The 15,406-nt window shown below is 43.9% G+C and overlaps 1 protein-coding gene and 1 long non-coding RNA gene across 2 annotated transcripts in view; one reads left to right on the top strand and one right to left on the bottom strand.

Annotated features, from left to right (window-relative positions):
• JAZF1 (JAZF zinc finger 1) overlaps positions 1-15,406 on the bottom strand; it is a 302,566-nt gene that overhangs the window by 94,322 nt on the left and 192,838 nt on the right. The gene's annotated exons all lie outside the window — the stretch shown is intronic.
• LOC129062861 (uncharacterized) lies at positions 13,263-14,038 on the top strand. The gene is made up of 2 exons (XR_008528319.1): positions 13,263-13,345; positions 13,707-14,038. It is a non-coding gene; the product is annotated as an uncharacterized LOC129062861 (long non-coding RNA).

Genomic DNA, 15,406 nt, shown 5'->3' with positions numbered 1-15,406 from the left:
ACTGTGCCCATTCGTTTATGTTAGGAAAAGACCTCACTAGGAATTAATTACTTCCATTTAGTCACCTCACTCAGGAAGCTTGGCTCAGTGCCTGCCACATAGTAAGGGCTCAATAAACAGCTGTTATTATTAAGCCCATTTCCCCTATTTAAGTATGCTCTTTCATTTTAATCTGTGTGTGATAACTTCCCTTTAGGAATACTATTCTAGCTCACTCTTTGATGTCTTATAATGCCTCTCACCTTGACATTCCTTGATGCATTAGCTCTGCTAAGACAAAAGAATAGTACTATTACCCTTGCAAAATGCATAGGTCTCTATTATATAGTGCATTTATAAAAACCAGCTTCTAAAGCATTCGCTACCACACTGTATGGAAATACAAAGGAAAAGCATGCATTTGAGATGTTAAAGGATAAGCCCTGTGCTTGCTTGTCTGATTTTCTTGGGCAATCACTTGCTTTGTAGCTACAAGAGCCTGGGGGTGGGGGTGGGGCTGGGGGTGCGGGGATGGATGAAAGAAGGTGAAGGGTTAGGTGAATATGTATGTGTAACCCACGGACTGACGCAGACAACAGTGCAGTGATGGCCGGAGGGGAGGGGAAGTTAATCGGGACATCTGCAACAGTGTCCACAAAAATAAAGGGGGGAAAAAAGAGTCAAAGTATGCCCATTCTTTCGTAATGAATTCATTCATTCAGTGAACATTCAGAATTCTAATACTCAGGATTCTCAATAAATACTCAGAATGAAAAACGAGTTAACGACGGGGCGGGTGGGGTGGGCGCTCAGAGCAGCTGCATCACCAGCAACGCACTTCAATGTACCAATGAGTCTGTGCTCAATGCCAGGGTCTAAGCATGGGTAAGAAATGGCCCCTTCCTCCAGGGAGCCCCTAGTCTAGGGGAGGCAGGTATGCAGAAACAGACAGATAAACGTAACCATTTTCACACAAGGTGGAGGCAGCGTAATTAACTACAGGGCTGGGGGGAGGTCAGGAAAGCCTTTTACAAGGTGGGTTTTGAGGGCTTGACTGGAGTTTATCAGTAGAAAAAAGGGACTAGGGTATTGATCCTGGCACCCAGGGAAATGGTTGCTATGCTTCACCTGTGTCACCAATCCAAACTGAGGGCCGTTTCACACTTTCCATGAGAGGTTTGGACAATGCAGACACAGCCCATGGGTATAAAATTACATTCCAACGCACAGATTCTCTGTTACATTCCTCCGTGGTCCCAGAAGTAAAACCAACAGCTGAAATACAAATCTGGCGAAAAGAAGTCAAATCCCTTAGACCTTCCCAAAGTGGCTGAGCTTCAGCTGGGAGTGGAGTCGTCTCTCTGGCAGATGACTCACTGAGGAAAAGGGGCTAAGGGAACTGTAAGCGGCTCCAGGGCTGGGAGAGCTAAACAACAAGCATGTTCCTTTTTCATTAGAATCAGATGTCAGCGTTAGCCTGTGTTCTTCTTATAAGCACAGATGCAGAAATGCATTTAAAACATGTTTAAAACATGTTCAGGAAAAAAACACTAAGATAGTTTTATTCTTATGACTACAAGAATGGTAGGGGTTTGAAGGCACCTGCTATCAATATTCATTATAAAAAGTCTTACCTATTTGATCCCTTAAATGTTACCAAATGGAACCACATCCTGATCAAGAAAGAGCTTCATAAAAAAATAAAATAATCTTTAGCACAGTGAAAAAAAGGTAGTTTCTTTTGGTCACTCTAAGGCCAGTAGCTTGGGATATTAGTTACAGTATTAGCACCATCCTGAGCTTGCTTTATTGTAAAAGCATGGAACAAATATTCGATGTTGCTTCACGTTCTACCAAACTCAAGTTGTTCCAGCTGGCAAACCACAGGCTGAACAGTTAAGTCATATAAGGCTATATTGCCCCATGTCCTAAAAAATATTCTCCACCAGTGGGTAATTTTTTGAGCTCCCACCAACCCTACATGTAGGTGGATAAATTTTAAGTTTGAACAACATTTGAAGGTATGGGATTTTGTTAACTACAGCCAAGAGGTAAAAGCTGTCCAAACCCAATTCTGGCATTCAACGAGAGGTAACTTTTGATTTTAAGATTTATGTGCATAAAAAGGATTTACAAACTTCATGCGGAACCTAAAATGTGCTGTTTTAGTCACCAAGGCAAATGACAAATCCAACCCTTTAAACCCGCACTTAGCTAAGTGCCTGAGTTACTGCAAACTCAGCTTTGAAAGGGCGAGAGGGGAGGAGGCGGGCTCGGAAAGGCCCTGTGGTCTGGCCTGAGCGACTGACCTCAGAATTGACCTAACCAGACAAGTCCATGTCCTCGGAATCTCTACACAGAGCTCTGATCAGCTATTGGGTTGGCCAAAAAAAAATCCATGTAGTTTTTTCCGTAAAATAAGACATTTTTCTTTCTTTTTCCTAAAGATTTTATTAATTTTCTTTTAGAGAGAGGGAAACAAAGGGAGAAAGAAAGGAAGAGAAACACCAATGTGCAAGAGATATACAGATGAGCTGCCTCTTGCACAACCCCAACTGGGGACCTAGCCTGCAACCCAGGCACGTACCCTGACAAGGAATCGAACCGGCTACCTCTCTGTTTGCAGGCCGGAGCTCAATCTACTGAAACACACTAGCCAGGGTAAAAGACATTTTTCATTTTCACCAATAACTGTATTGATTTGGATATTTTGAGTATGTTGTCCATCTCCCACTACTGTCTTCTAGTGGGTAGAGTCCAGGGTTGCTGCTATATGTTTTCCAATGCATAAAACAGCCCCACAGCAAAGAAACGATCAGTTGACCAAAATCTCAACAGTCCCAAGAAATTCGGAAAACCACTTTTGACACATTCAATTAGTCACAGCACCTTCTCTATACACTGCACAAATCTTGTTTTGCCTTTTAGTTACGTTTTTACTTTTCTTAAAATAATAAAGCATAATACGCCAAAAATCTTGCAAATTTTCTTCCATATTCAGTATTAAAATGGCTACACAAAAATTCACCAATTTTGGTAAGCTTTATTTTTAATGCATGCTGATATAAGAGCTGCCACAACACAATCTGACAAAGTTGTTTCAGAGGAAATAAAGACAACTAAGCGCTACTAAAGCCATTGTATGGTAAAAATGAAATGAACTTTTTGGCCAACCCAGCATTTTGAGGGGGAGGGCGGTGGAGGGAGAATAAAAAAGATGAATTTAGCCTGAACAACTGGAAAAAAGAATGAAATGGATGTTTAAACCTTTACATATCAGGTGAAAGATGTGTAAAAAACACACCCATTTTAAGTCAGGGGCTGGGTCTGTGAGGAGGTGACAAAGCTTCTCCCATGCCCTGGAAAGGCCGGACTGCTTGCCCTGGACAATCACGAAGCAGTCAGCGTCTCCTGGAGATTTCATCAGAGCAGCCACAGCTGCGGCAGTAGCGTCGCCCCAGCACGGGGAAACGGTGCCTGGCCTCCAACCCTGCCCCGCCCTGGTGTCCGGCCAGGCTGCTCCCCACAGTGTGCGCTCATCCCCCAGCGGGCCCCGCCCAGGCTGGCTGTCCAGAAACCAGCAAAGATGAGGCTTCCCATGTCTAGCTGCAGGCGTCCCAGAGGCCCCAGGCAGACAGCATGTGCCCCTCTGTGTTAGGCAGCCTGCCTCACGGACCCAACCCACTACAGCTCCCACAGGTAAACACGGGGGCTTCCGAATGCCGTAGTGGTTTCTTTTCTGTTTCCCTGCACTTGGTTTTCTCCCCACCTGCTCTGCCTGGTGTGGCTGGCAGTGGGTGAGGTCCCAGTGAGTATGCAGTGTAGACAAACGACCCTCGGAGCTCGGTGCCAGCTGCCAGCTGCAGAGGGCTGCTGGCTATGGGACCGCCGAGTCTGGGAACACTCGCTTAGGGTGATGGCTTGTGTCCACCTGCAATGTCAGTCCTCTCCTGCACCCACAAAAGGAGGCTGGTCTTGAAATCTCGCAATTTTTCACGACCACGACTGATCAGCCCAGAAAGGATAGCCAAACTCTGCAACTCAGAGAAAGGTGGCTTAAGGGACCTGTCATATGTATAAAAGTGATGACCATAAATACTGCAAGTAAGAAGGTTGAGGTCCATGGGTGGAGGACGAGGCAGGCTAGGCTCCAACCTGTGCGCAAGACCCCTCCCCAAGCACCGCACTGGATTCTCCAGGCTCACACAGGACTCTTTTAATTGACTTCTAACTCCATGACAATTAAGGAGCCTGGCCAATAAATTCCTGTGGTTTGGCCTACATCTACTTCTTAAAATATACATTAGTCCTTTACATATTCAATGTCGGTTTCTGCCAGATTTGTGAAGTAATAGAAAAAAGTGGTAATACATGAAACACAGCCTTTGTACCTCACGAAAATCAAGCCAACATGCATTCCCTGAATTCAGTGTGTTTTTAGAAAAAGAAGTGTAATTTATATCGTTTCATTTATAATGGTGCTAAGTTAATGCTCTTGGCTGCTTTTGACAGAGACCTTTCCAATCGGCTGAGATGATTTGTTTCCCTGAAACACTTGCAGGACTCAAGGACTTTTAATTAGCTTTCGAGAGTGTTCTCCTGATGGACATCGCCTCCCCAAAGCCTTGTAAGTTTCCTGGCTTCTAAAAAAGAACAAGAAGTTGACTCAGATTCTTCGAGTTTCAGGCTTTCTGTGGGTCAAGAACAAATTGCTGTTTTGCGAAATTGGGTGCGACTGCTGGGGACTCCCGGAGACAGGCGTCTTTCTCTGCCCTCCCACCCCAGCCCCCAAGCCCGCTCAGAGACTTGACTACATTTTTTATTTTACAACTGATGGGGAGGGTGTCAGTGAAAGGTGTGTTTTTACACAAAAATGTCAGCTGCAAGAGGTAATAATAAAAATGAGGCCACAATTAGGCATGACCTTGACTTAATGAAGCACTTGCTAAAGGCTTCTACAGTCAAACAAATGTGGGAACTCTTATGCTAAGCAAGATGAATCGGATATCTTCAGTAAAAAAAATAAATAAATAAAGTTCTCAGGTTTTAATTTGTATTGTGAATCTTTCAAATTTGCACCATGAATTAGACACCTATGACATGGAGCATTTTGCAAAATTAGTTGACCATAGAATCCTCCTGAAGAGCATCTCATGGCCTGTGTGTCCTGAAGGACTCGCTTTGGGGCAGGCTGACTTCATTTACTGAGTTAACAGAGCACTGGAGGGATAAGCAGACGAACTCGTGTTTTGATGGGACAGACGGGTGTAATGTGGATCAAGCAGGGTGAGGAGGGCTGAGAAAGTCCTTGAGTTGGGGGCAGGACTCTTAAAGGTTTTGCACAAAGATTGGAACCTTGGTTCAGCTCCAAGAGTTCCAATAAAGAAGCACAGAGTGGAACGTGGCATGTGAGCTACCATGAGACCTATCTAATTTGGATACACAGTACCTTTTACCCTTCATGTTTCCATAGCAGCGGGTGGCCAACTAGGCATTTAAAACAAGAGATCCTCAACTCAATTACTTCTCCCCCTGGTCTGGCCACACCCCCAAAGATCTGTATTGAAAAGATCACGTTCTTCGGGGTTATGACTCAAGCATTCAAAAAATACTTCAACTTTGGGATGCCATCAGAGATGGTAATGTATTAATCGTGATAAGCCAGTGCCCTTGAACCTCATGAGTAGCTCACTGTTACTACCCCTTATCTAATGCCCCTCTACTTGGAATCGTCATTTATTACCCCCATTTTTTTATCGTCCACCATAACTCTCAACAGCTACTGAGACGACTCTGAGGAAGGGTAACAGAGCATAAGGCCAGAAAACACCAGGAAAGTCACACAATGGCTAACAAGGATATTGGATGAAAATGCTGCCATACCAAACTTAACCCATCCCCCCATTTGGGCTAAGCTCAGGCATGGCCGTCACGGACACCGACCTCCGTGACCAGCAGGTGCGAGAATATCTGCAAATTGTAAATTCAACCACTTGGGGACCAGGAAGCTGAGGGACAGTAAAGTCTGCTAGAGCTATCGCTGAAGTGAGAGGCGATTCATTTGAGATCCCACGGAATCAATCATCCTTTTGAGTTTTTATAGACAAATTAGAGTTGGTGCTGCTTCTTCAGTTCTGCTCTGCCTTGATCCTGCACACCTCCCTCCTTTCCTCCCTGGCAACAAAGGCCTGTGTGGGTCTTACATATGGAGCCCTCCGTCCTCTCCTGGGTAAGTGACCTGTATTCCTACCCACAAAGCCCTCCTCCTGCGGCCTCCGCGCAGGAGCACTGGATGGAACCTGGCATTGGCGAGCCACATTTACTCCCGAACTTGCTAGCTTTTGTGTCCTAGACATTAGGCCTCCCCTAGCACTTCTTTACTCTTAGAATATATAAACCTATTTAGTGCTTTTTATTTTCTAGGAAATGGTGACACGAGGGATGGTATTCAAGGTGGTCTCAGAGGAAGTGACATCTTGGGCTGGTTCACTTTACGGGGAGGTTTCTGCAGGATTTCAAGTAGTGCAGCTGGTAAGAAGCGTTACACATTTCCAGAACATCAGGTATAGACGTCTAAAATGGATGACTAAAAACTGACTCAAAAATAAACCCAAAGGGGGTGCTTCAGGTTCTCTGGAGGACTGGACTTTATTCCCTAGCCTAGCTCCAGTGTTGGAACATTCCCTAGCAGAAGATCCTCATATTTCAAGACATACCTTACAAATGCCCTGCTCTACACCCAGACGACTGCAATTATACAATAAGATTAATGAATTCATAGGCTGTTTCTAGGGATTTAATGGCTTCTTAATAGAACAGGATGCACACAGAGCTAAACTGCTATGACAAATCATAAAATCTTAATAAGAAACCTCAATTAGTTAATTAAAATTTGCTAATTGAAAATTCTAAGAATAGAGTGAAAATATTCCAGACCTCTAGGTACAGCAATAAAACACGTATCTAACATACCTACGAGACAAGTAACACATACCTATGCAGTAGGAGACCTTGGCCAGTGAAATAAGAAATGAGAGAATACGTCACCACATAGGAACCTTGGAAGCAGTCTAATATATCAGAAACGAGGAGAGGAAATTATTATTTATCTCACACACACACACACACACACAGAGCAGGCACACGGAATAAGGTCACCTTTGTTAATTTACTAATTTCTTACTCTTCCTACTCCTTTACAGAGTCGTCTCCCTGTAATGGCATAAAGGCTTATTTTAAAAACAGTGCACAGATTTTTACCAATTTTGTATCTTTTAACATCTTTTCCTGTTCTGAAAGGATGTACTTGATATTCAGGGCAGTGCCTCTCTAAGAAAATGCTTAAACTATATGTCACAAAGATGGTTGATGCACAGTTTCTATTAAGAGCAGTTTAAATGCTGTAAGGAAAGGAATGCCTTCCAAAGCAAGTGGTTAGAAAACATTTTTTAAAATGCCACACGACCAGCTCCAAGTCAAGGGGAAAGAAGGACAAATGACAACGGAGCCGTGGGACACTCCACCGCCACCGGCGGGACGGCGCATGGCCGCCGCTCCCCGCCCGAGGCTGGCAAGCTGCGAGTCACCACTCCCCGGAGCGTCGCTGGAGCTGCGCAGACCGGCGCCAGGGAAACCTGAAGCCCAGCCCGGGTGCTCCGATTCGTTCTGGTTGGGTACTGGGGCCCGGTTCCGTGTGGCTCATGTTAACTCGCCCTAACTTGCGAGTCAAGCAAGGTCAGATGTTCTGCTTTTGACTTCCGTCCTGGAATTTGATTTTGCAGGCCAGGCTGCAATGGACCCACCCAACTATGCCCCCGTCAGCACTCCCTTCAAACAATTTTAGAGAACAGAGGATGATGGGGGACAGTCAGAGAAAGAGCTCGAGTGACTGGCTGACAGAGGTCAGCTCAGTACTAATACTAGTAACAGTGCTTGTCACAGGAGTCTTGCAGGCAAAGCAGAGGAACAGTGGCAACATTATCAACAGTACAAAGGGTGGTGACAAAGTCGTGACAGGAGCAGTAATATCAATCATACTAGCAACCATGTGGGGAAATACCTGCTGCATGTTAAAAACTGTGGAAGCTTTTTATTAATTTTTCTTTATTCTGCTCACTACAGATATGAGAATTGTGGCTCTGAAGTTAGGTGCCCTGTTCACCACCACACAGACTAAACGAAAGATTTCAGATTTTTATGAGGACGTTCCGGATGCTTTCTGGCCATACGCAGGGTCCTCTGGGCAAATCTCAGGAAGCACCATGAAGTCTTTCATTGTTCCATTCCTTTTACCTGCAATGTCCTTCTCTTTCCTCTCTTGCTAACCAACTCCTATGTACACTGCAAGGCCTAACTCACTTTCTCCCTCTTCCATGAAGCTTTTCCAATTACAGCTGGTCCTCAGATAACATTGTTTCACTCTGATGTTGATCACATGCCTAGGAACTTAACTCTGGCTTATGTCAACTAGCCTGTGGTAAAATTGGTTTAGTTATATGTCGTTTCACTTAAAAGTTGCAAAACCTATTAACACCCTGACCAGTTTGGCTCAGCTGCACACTGTCCCACAAAGCAAAATGTCACTGGTTTGATTCCCTGCCAGGGCACAAGCCTGGGTTGCGGGTTTGGTCCCTTGTCCAGGTGTGTACAAGCAGCAATCGACTGATGTTTTTCTCCCCCACATTCCTCCCTCCCTTTCCCTCTCTCCAAAAATAAATAAAATCTTGGGGGGAAAACCCTATCGATGACATTGAGGACCTACTGTACTTCAACTCGTCTGAAGTCAGAGCGCTAACCATTTGAGCTACTAACTCGGCACAATACCCTGTGACATACTTTGTATTGTTTTTTAAGTTTCCATATGTGCCATCTTACTTGAGTGTATGAGCCACATTTTGTATTGCTTTGTCCCTCCTGAAGTACCTGGCACTCGTAGACATAGTTTATTTTACACACAGCAGGCCAGATGACACCAATCAGTGTAGCAATTGGGGGTCCAACGTGGCATTAGGGAGAAATACTGTAACCTCATCAATGACTTTACCCAGCATAAGAATGCATTTAAATTCCCCAAATTCTTCTCTTTCAAAAAAGTATATGTACATCTGTGACCAACTTTGTAACAGAAAAAAGGCCAATTTCCCAACATGAAATCTTCCTGGTTCATTAGACCTATCTATTTAACTGAAGAGCCCTTTTGCTGGAAAATTTTATGTAGTTAACAATTCACGTGTCTCTGAAACCAAATGGCCACAAGTGCCCAAGAAGTCCAAAAGTGAGGATGTCCTCTTTGGGGAGAAAAACACCCAGTTTTCCAGTGCTAATTTTTAACCTGCGAATCTGTCTTCCTGGAGGCTCTGTACTTCTCTTGCACATAAAATTTCTTTAGGTTACATGAATTTGGGGGTAACCTGTGATAAATTAACACAGCATGAAGACTTAGAAGAAACATGGTGTAAAAACATGATAAGGACCAACTGGCTCTAACAAGTTCAGATGGTCTTTGCGAGAATGTGCATGAAGACGTCATGCTGTGATCTGAGGGGAACCTCAGCCTTGCGGTGGACACGTTCTGGACAGCAGCCGAGCTCGGGCTGCTTTGGTTGCCCAGACAGTTGCGGGTTTGGCACATCCGCAGAGTGAGAGCTGGAGAAAGCTGGTTGAAAGTGAAGCAGTGGGAGGGTGGAACCTGGAGGAAGAGTGCCGTGTCCAGAAGCTACCGGAGGCTGTGTCAGCACGTCTCCAACTCCAACCGCTCCAGCACCTGATGACCTGGCAAAAAACCCCGCTGGGAGACAGGAACTGCTGGGAGGTGAGCAGGAAAGGAAGACACTACCGGGGAGGAGTTACAGGGAGACCCTGAAGGTGGACAGACAGAGGACAGGCACAGCTGAGAACGAGAAGTCACACAAAGCAGCATGACAGATCCGAGAAAATACAAGAAAAATTTGGTACGATGGAGGAAGCATCTGAGAGAAGGCAACAGAGCGGCCAACTACGTAAACAAAATCTCACCAAAATGGAAACTTGGCATTTTGAGGGCTTACTGTTTTCAACTTTCTTCTTTGAGGAGCTTAGAGGACATTGACAGCTGTCAATTACGCAGGGCTTCCTGTGCCAGGCACTGTTCTAAGTGCTTGTCATGCATTACCATATTTAGTGGCTGCCACAGCCAGTAGGGTAGCAATTATCCTTATTTTACAGATAGGAAAACTAAGGCACAGAGAGGTTAAGAAACTTGCCCAAGGTTACACAGCTTATTGGAGGAAGAGCTGAGATTTGAACCCAAGTAGCCTGTCCCCATATGCTAAATGGCCAGCACATGAGATGCAAGTGCCCGAGGCTGGGGCGTGGGGGTCACCAGGACGGGCACGGCCAGCACCACTGCCGCCTCACCCTGCCTCATGACCGGGGAAAGCGGCTTCCTGAGATCATCATGTGTGTGCCTACGAGCGCTGGGGGTGCTGCTAAAGAGGCACCCTTTTTTTTTTTCACCCTTCCCCCCGCCCCCCCCAGGAAAGTATTTCCCTCCAAGAAAGCCGACTGTGAGAACTCGAGATGGAAGGAAAGATGGGATTTGCCTGAATTCATTGCTGGATAAAAGCATGGAATGCTGACTTTGACCAGCTCTATGATATGAACTTGTCCACTAGACATTTTATATAAAACAAGCACAGTATTTGAGAATCTAGAGATTTGGGGTGCTCTCAGGATCTTTTCATCATGGGTGTCAAAGGTTTGCTATAATCACCCAGAGATAATGGTCTAGTGTTGGGATTAAAAAAACCCAAGTTCAAATCTCAGCTCTTCTGCTGGTGAGGAACCTACTTTCAGTTTCCCTCATCTATAAAATGAAGATGGCATCAGATTATTTAAACACAAATTTCAAACCTTCCTTCTTTCTGCACATCTATTTTTTGTTGATATGAATTCCTGATGATGCGTTATGTGCAATAACATGATTCTCCACAAAATGTGTATTCTCATTCACCTTAGAATTTACCAGATACCAGACTAGCTGCACAGAAAAGGAAATACACATCGATGAGATGTATCAAATAACTACTGCAAAATTTTCTGATAGCAGATATGTTTAACTTTCTCGCCCTTCCGTTAGAAAAGGGTAAAAACTATCATAGTAATATTTGGAAAATTACTGAGGCCCACAGTCTTAACGGTTGGGAAGGCCAAGCTCACGTGCATCACTTATGACAAGTTTATCCAACTGGGTCCAGAGACTGGGTGAGTCACAGTCTTCCCCAATCCACTACGGTCACGACTTGCTTCTCTAAACACAGAAGGCTTCCCTGCTGCTTCTGGGCTCTCCAAGGGAAAGGGGGGACTACAGGGATCAGAAACGGTGGACACAAGTGATGTTTGGAATCCCACACTGAATCCAGAACTAACAAATCCATAGAAGAAAGGCAGCAGGCTTTGCCAGGCCATAAATTCATTACCTTTAATGGCCAGGCTTAGGGTAAAAGCAAATAGACATGCTAGCGCTTCCCTATCTGCTGCTTTCATTTTGGTATTTAGCACCAGAGTTAAAATCACTTTTAATCAGCAAGAAAGGCAGTTGCTTTTAAAACAGTAACATGCTGGAAAGAGAATGTCCCTTGATATTGGAGGGAATTTGAACTTTGGCCCAGGTCGTAGAATAATCCTACATGTGCCTGTCTGGAATAAACTGCAAATCTTTTTTCGTCCCCTTTAAATCAATAAGCTAAAGTTCTCCAAAGGTTAACAGGAATGATTCTACCCACCATCCTTTCTTTTAAAAGATTACTGTGTAGGGTTAACATTCACCACTTTAATACATGAAGAAAACTGAACACAGCAAGCTTTTACAACTAGGGAATTCTAATTCTAAAGTATATTGTACTTTGAAGTGGATGGAATTTTCTTGGGATTGGTTTTCTGTAAATCAAGGTAAACACATAATAAGACTGCAAATTTTCTGGGGAATCTATTCTCAAATATACAATGTATAGTTTGGCACATGGCATTTTGCAGACTTTTCTATTTGTTAAAAGTCAATGACAATTTTAGAGGTGCAAAAAAACCCCCAAAACACCTTTCTCTATAACATTGCTAAATTTTCATTAATTCTAAGTTTGAAACAATAGATTTTGGGTTGTGTTTCCACCAGTTAAGAGGACCAGAGCTCATTTTTGGAAGAGCACAAACTTACTCTGTACTTCCCTTCCCATTCAGAATTGCCTGTCCCTGTTCCCTGTGGTTCCTCTTATTAAGTTAAAATGGGGGCCTTAGGAGCAGCTCCCAAGTCCTGGGACCTCACACACAAATATGGCACAAGTGACAGCACACAAGATGATGTTTACAAACGACTCCATTTTTTAACACACTGAGGTAGATTTAATGTTAACTATATGTGAGCAGTACTTTTGCTTATTCTAACATAACTTCGTAAATGGAGGATGATGCTAACATATGAACTGGTTGACCACGCACCCGTGATACAGTGATGGCAACTGTGAACTTTTCTAGTGCGTTGCCTGTACCCTCCCCTGCTCCAAATATTTTGGGATTCAGTAGAAATCTAAGTTGTCCCTTGGGACTGTGTGATGTATACTATCATACAATATGCACACCGTGACAGGAGAAGCTATAGACTCGCTGGAACATCTGATTCTGAGGATAGGCCCTATACAAATAATCTAAAAGGAAAAAAAAACCCCAACGTTGGCACAATAAAGATGTTTGCTTCAGTGCGATGTACGATCACACGAGCTTGAAAACGGCCACTGTGACAACACCGACAGCATGTTTCTAAAAGCCCCATCTTTGGGAAGGAACAGTATGGGGTCATTGAAAAAACAGGAATTTTGAAGATATAGCAACATGGAAATGCTCATGAAATAACAGTTAACTGTATGTTCTGATTATAACCTCATGCAAGTGTCTATTCAAATTAGAATGGGACTCAGAAAAAGTAAAGAAACACATAATATATTATACTAGGATAGTGGAGTATAAATGATCCTCCCTCCTTGCTACCCTCCTCGGTCTACCATTTTAAAAGCTTGCTTTAGAATTTCCTTAATTTTGAAAAACAATGTAAAGGTTTCTACAGTGAATTAAATTTTTTTTTCAAAGCAGTCAAGCAGGACGGGACAAAAGAAACCAACCTAGTCTAGCGGTCATGGACCTTCCTGATGGCTGGCTGGGTCACGCTGGGGGCCCAAAATAGTAACCGATGAATCTGTTAAAACACTGGCTACAATACTCACACTGATCTCAAGACAAGTCATTTGAAAAAAAAAAAAAAAAAAAGAGAGAGAGAAAGAATGAAACTTGCCCGGTGTATCTTGTGGTCTGGAGCTTATCGTCCTATCTGTGGCTGTGGGTATGTGAGTATGTTTGCATGTGTTTCTTTTTTCCAACATTATCAGCATGAGAACAACTAGAAATATGCTGTAGATTTTTTCAGAAGTCAGCGACAGCTGTGACAGCTACAGGGTTTCATTTAGAGACACTGACACTGCACATTTCAGTACGTATCAGACTCAAAGGTTAAAATATGTACATATTGTTCTTCAGCATGAAATCTAAGCAAAGACCATAACTCTTGACAGTACCAAAATGTTGCATTTCTGATTTTTCCAAGTGATTGTACTCTCTGCACAACTTTGTGCTTTTTCTATAACACAAATAAGCAAACAAAAAGTCAGGCATCTAATTAAAAAATGCATCCATTTCATTTGCAGAGTCCAAGACAAAGCAGAACAGGCAGCCGCATTCAAGGAAGATCTGAACACACAGCGGAGATGCATCTGTTTCCCGTAGAGCTGATAGTCACACACGCAGATGTCTATCACTCAAGTCCTCTGACATCTCAAAATTACTGCCTGAGACGAACGAGGGCTGCGGATCACAATGTCCTTAAATTTCCCCAAATTTGACAACATTGAGAGGACTGGCGAGCGTATCCCCATTTAAGAAAGGTTGTATTTCTAGGTGACACATCTTTCTGGAGTACATTTGGCTATATTTAGTAAAGTGCTGATTAACCCTTCTTGATCTTTTCTCCTGACAAGAAGTGAAAGATCCTTGTATTTTATAAATCTTGAGCACATTAGAATTTGTGAAGGCGAAAGACTAATGAAAAACAAAAGAGAAAAACAAAGCCAAAAATCATAAATCCTTCCTGACTCGAAGGCATTCCTCCCTTATCCCTGAGAGAAACCCGTTCCCGCACATCTTGTTTGCATTTAACTTCTGAGGTTCATCTTGTTCCATCTCTAGAACAAGCCGGGCGTCAGGGTATAAAGATATGACTACATGAATAAAAACACATGACCACTGTGGCCGCTGCACATACAACAAGATGAGACAGAAAAATATTAACTGTCAGGTGACATGACACTTGGATACACATGTTTCTGTATTTTGTCATGTATGTGCAATTGGAAAGCTACTGGAAGGATCTGAATTCTCCTTCCCCTGCTATTGCAAAACAAGGAGACAGAATCAGGAAAAGCTAATGCTCTATGAGCAGCATAATGGCATTACTTTCCACTTCTAGAATATCTGCCAAAAGAAAAAGCGTCTGACACATTAGGGCTATACAATACGTTTGCAGCTCGACAAGGCCCCCGCTAACACAACGCCAGGCTCTTCCGAGAAGGTGCCTTGCACAGATGCTGGGTTTCAGTTTAACTTGGGGAAAAAAGTACTGCTTTTTATTTTATCCCCACCCAGTTTTTCTTACACCAGCCTTCCATGATTTACACTATTTTTATTGCAAATAGAGTAATGAAACCTCACTTTGTGCCGACTGAAGCGGTGAAGAGGGAATTGGAGCGGTTTGGCGATGGATGGAGGTGAAGAGTGAGTTGCAAAATTCTATTCCTGTCACAAGTGAGGAAAACACAATTCGAGGTTGACCCTGGACACGGTCAAGGTGGTGGGGGTGGGAACTCCTGGAAGGCAAGGGCGCGCATGGCGTATGGAATGTGGCCGTGCCTGTAAGGAGATGAAGTCCATAAACTGCATTATCCCTTTTCTGAGCTGCTGTAAATACAGAGAGGCAGTGTGACACAACTCTGCCACAGTCGTGACTGGTGGCCAAGCCTCTCTGGTGGGAAAGCCAGGTTTGTTTTCACGCTTTTATATTAGTTGAAACTTTTGAATAAACAAAATTCTTAGGAAACTCTCAAGGGACGGTCCTGACTGGCTGGCCTTCCCAGGGCGACCTGCTTGGAAAGTGCTCTCCAGTTCTTAATTCCTTTGGAGGTCTGGGATTCTGACCGGGTAACTTGCAAAGCAGCAGGACAAGCAGCAAAGATAAAGCGGTGCCTTAACCTTCCCGAGGCGTAAGCTGAGACCAGACGACTGCCTGGGACGCCAGGTTGACAAGATGGTGCGGATGGCGCCACTCCTTATAGATCGAAGGAACTGGGTTAGT

Source organism: Pteronotus mesoamericanus, unplaced genomic scaffold, assembly GCF_021234165.1.
Source record: "Pteronotus mesoamericanus isolate MK-2021 breed Mesoamerican mustached bat unplaced genomic scaffold, CSHL_Meso_final scaffold_85, whole genome shotgun sequence".
Taxonomy (NCBI): domain Eukaryota; kingdom Metazoa; phylum Chordata; class Mammalia; order Chiroptera; family Mormoopidae; genus Pteronotus; species Pteronotus mesoamericanus.
The sequence above is the reverse complement of the archived record's forward strand: the minus strand, read 5'-3'. Positions and strand labels throughout refer to the sequence as shown.